Below are 2,860 nucleotides of genomic sequence, written 5' to 3' on the forward strand. Positions count from 1 at the left end.
GTCACGGGGCGGCGCGAGGCGCGCCGGGAAACGCAGTCCGGCCCAGCCCGCGCCGCCGCGCTGTGCCTACAGCTCCCGGCGAGCAGCGCGGCGCCCCCCGCCCGCCGGTCACCCCACGGCCCCGCCGCCAATCGGGAGGCGCCACCGCCTGGAGTGGCCGCGGGGGGCGGGGCCCGGCGGCTCGCGCGGGCTGAGGGAAGCTGGGGCGGACGGTTCCTGTCAGCCCTGAGGCGGCCTTGGCCTCTTGCTGCCGCGGCCCCTCTGCTGCCTCTGCGGCGGGCAGGCCGCAGCCACCGGGCTACGCCGGCTGCGTTGGTTGTGTGGAAGTGGGACACGCAAGAGGGGCCCCCCAGAGAGGGGATGGGGCAAGAGGGGCCTGCGCTGCCATGGCACTGTGGAACCGGGATGTCCGACTAAGCTGGTGCTGCCCCAGAGTTCGCCCTCTGCGCGGCTCCTGAGGTACAGGTACCACATGAGCGCTCCTTTTCAGTAAGTAAAGAAGGAAGCTGAAGTTTGTTTTTTGTTTCCCCTGACTGTGACTGGAAGTGCTCACACAATTACATGCCAGAAGAAGTTTAGGAAATTGCTCCTTTTATTTGCTGGTGCCTGGACTCCAATAACTACACAAATAACTTCAGTCCTCAGGAAGTTTTTCCTCACACAGTACAAGGATAGGCAGACAGAGGGTTATGGAGAGTGTCTCCTTATTGTGGGCAGCTAGAGGGAAGCCTGCTGACAGTGGCAGGACATGGCGAGGTCTCTGACCTACTGCTCACAGCTTCCGAGTTTTCCAGCAAGAACTCATAATGGAGCAGACTGCCATTTTTTTTCCCCCTCCTTTGTGATAAAGTGCCATGTAATTCTAGATCAATTACTGTGATTTAGGATGGATCTAAAAGCTATGGTCCAGAAGGAGGATTTGGGCAACAGCTCTGTCTTGTAAGATGAAGTTTCCTGATGTGTCTGGAGTTCTGCTTTGGTGAAAGTCTCTGTTGAAGCCACCCTTCACAAACTGGGGAAAGACTAAATCCTCAACTTCCTGGGCAAGTGGTTTACTTGCAAACCTATTGTGTAGGAACAGGAACCACTGTCTCTTCATCCTCCATTCCCCTGCTGCCCCTAAACACGTACCAAAAAACCTTTTACCCTATACCAAGACCTTTGCTTAGTCCTGGTCCCTACCTTCCTTCAGGAAAGGATTTTGGATGTCAGATCCCAGAAGAGGACAGTGTTTGCTTACAGCCCTGCTACAAGGAAAGATTTCAGATGTAGACCTGTCCTCAGTTCCTGCTCAGTAGGTCCAGCAGAGCTTTGCTCCCCTCGCTGACCACCTTTGTCCACGACAAGGGAGCCCAGATGCCTCATCTTGGGGTTCTGCATCTGCTTTGAGCACTGGTATTTTGTTGGGTGTCATTCTAAAACCTGTCATAAAAGGATTTATTCTCCATTTTCATCCAGAATCTTACATTAAAAGAAGCCGAAATTCTCATGTGGATGCCATCTCCCATTTATCATCTTTCCTTTCTGAAGTGTCTGTATTTGGAAAACTTACGCTGAAGTCTTCTTAATGTTTACTTTTTGTCCTTTAAAGGAAGTTAAGAGTGTATTAACAAGGCTGCAGAACTTCTCTCTTCCTGTAAGCTGCATGTAATTGTGGAAATTCCCATGTGTTATTCTTAAAGAGAGGAAATTTTGGTGTGGCTTTGCGGTTTTTCACTGCAATGTAGTTTACTATTGAAATTTTAAAGAAAGACAAGCATTTACATACATATTAGGGAATGCAAGAATTTAGCTTCTACCTGGAAGTTAACTTGTGCCTGTTCATAAATATACACTGTGATCATAAGATACAGTCTTTAATTTCCTGCCCGTCACCAGACTATGCAGTGTGGAATGTTTTGTGTAAAATGAGTTATTTGGTGTTGCGCAGGCATCTCTGGTGGGGTTGGAAAAAACAGATCTGCAGTGAGATTTTTCAGTACCTTAATCCTGAGGCATTTTTTTTCCAGTGCCTGCACTCTGACTATGTTTCCTACACACCTTCTAACTCTAGAGGAAATGAAATACCACCTCTGGGAAGTGCCAGTAATAAACATATACATGCAACCGAGAAAAACAAGAAAAACCTAGTCGACAGCTGTCCAATTCCTGCTCTCTTGACACAGTCAGAGAACTTCCTGACCCAGCCTTTCAATGAGGAAATTGTAATTCTCTCCTAGCAATGCAGATTTGCTAGTTGCTTTCCTAGCCTCTGACTTCAGTCAGGGACAAAAATAGATATTTTGTACATGGGTTTCTTAGAAGCAAGTTCTGAATTTGAATACACTGGATGCCCACTTTAAGCTATTTATCTAGCAAACCTTATTAATTCATCTCCCCATGTAAAAAATGTGAAGAAATAAAAGGCTCTGTGGTAATTAATGAACTGAGGGCTGTTCAGTTAAAAACAAGATCAGCAAAGCTGAAAGTTCGGGTTAAGTCCTGCTTCACAAGAAGGTAAAATGCTTTAGATGAACATCATCACAGCTAAGAGAATATGTGAAAAAAACAAGCCAAGCTCAACTAGCTATCGTCAGTCTGTCTCAGAGTAGAGGTTTAGCTCAAACTAGAAGTTTGGCCTGTGAGCAGATCAGAACATTCCTTAATTTGCAGACCAAGTTGATTTATAGGTTACGAGCACTTTTAGATCACAGTTATTTGTATGTCAGCCAGCACGCTGCTTTGAATATCCCATAAGTAAGAATAAAGAAATCTGAAGGTGAATGTATGATCTGCTGTATAAATATAGACATATATTTATATAACCAATTCCAAGCGATAGTTGTTAATGACTATACTAAAGTACTATACAGTGTCTGTG

Source organism: Ciconia boyciana, chromosome 9, assembly GCF_034638445.1.
Source record: "Ciconia boyciana chromosome 9, ASM3463844v1, whole genome shotgun sequence".
In the NCBI taxonomy this organism is placed as follows: Eukaryota; Metazoa; Chordata; class Aves; order Ciconiiformes; family Ciconiidae; genus Ciconia; species Ciconia boyciana.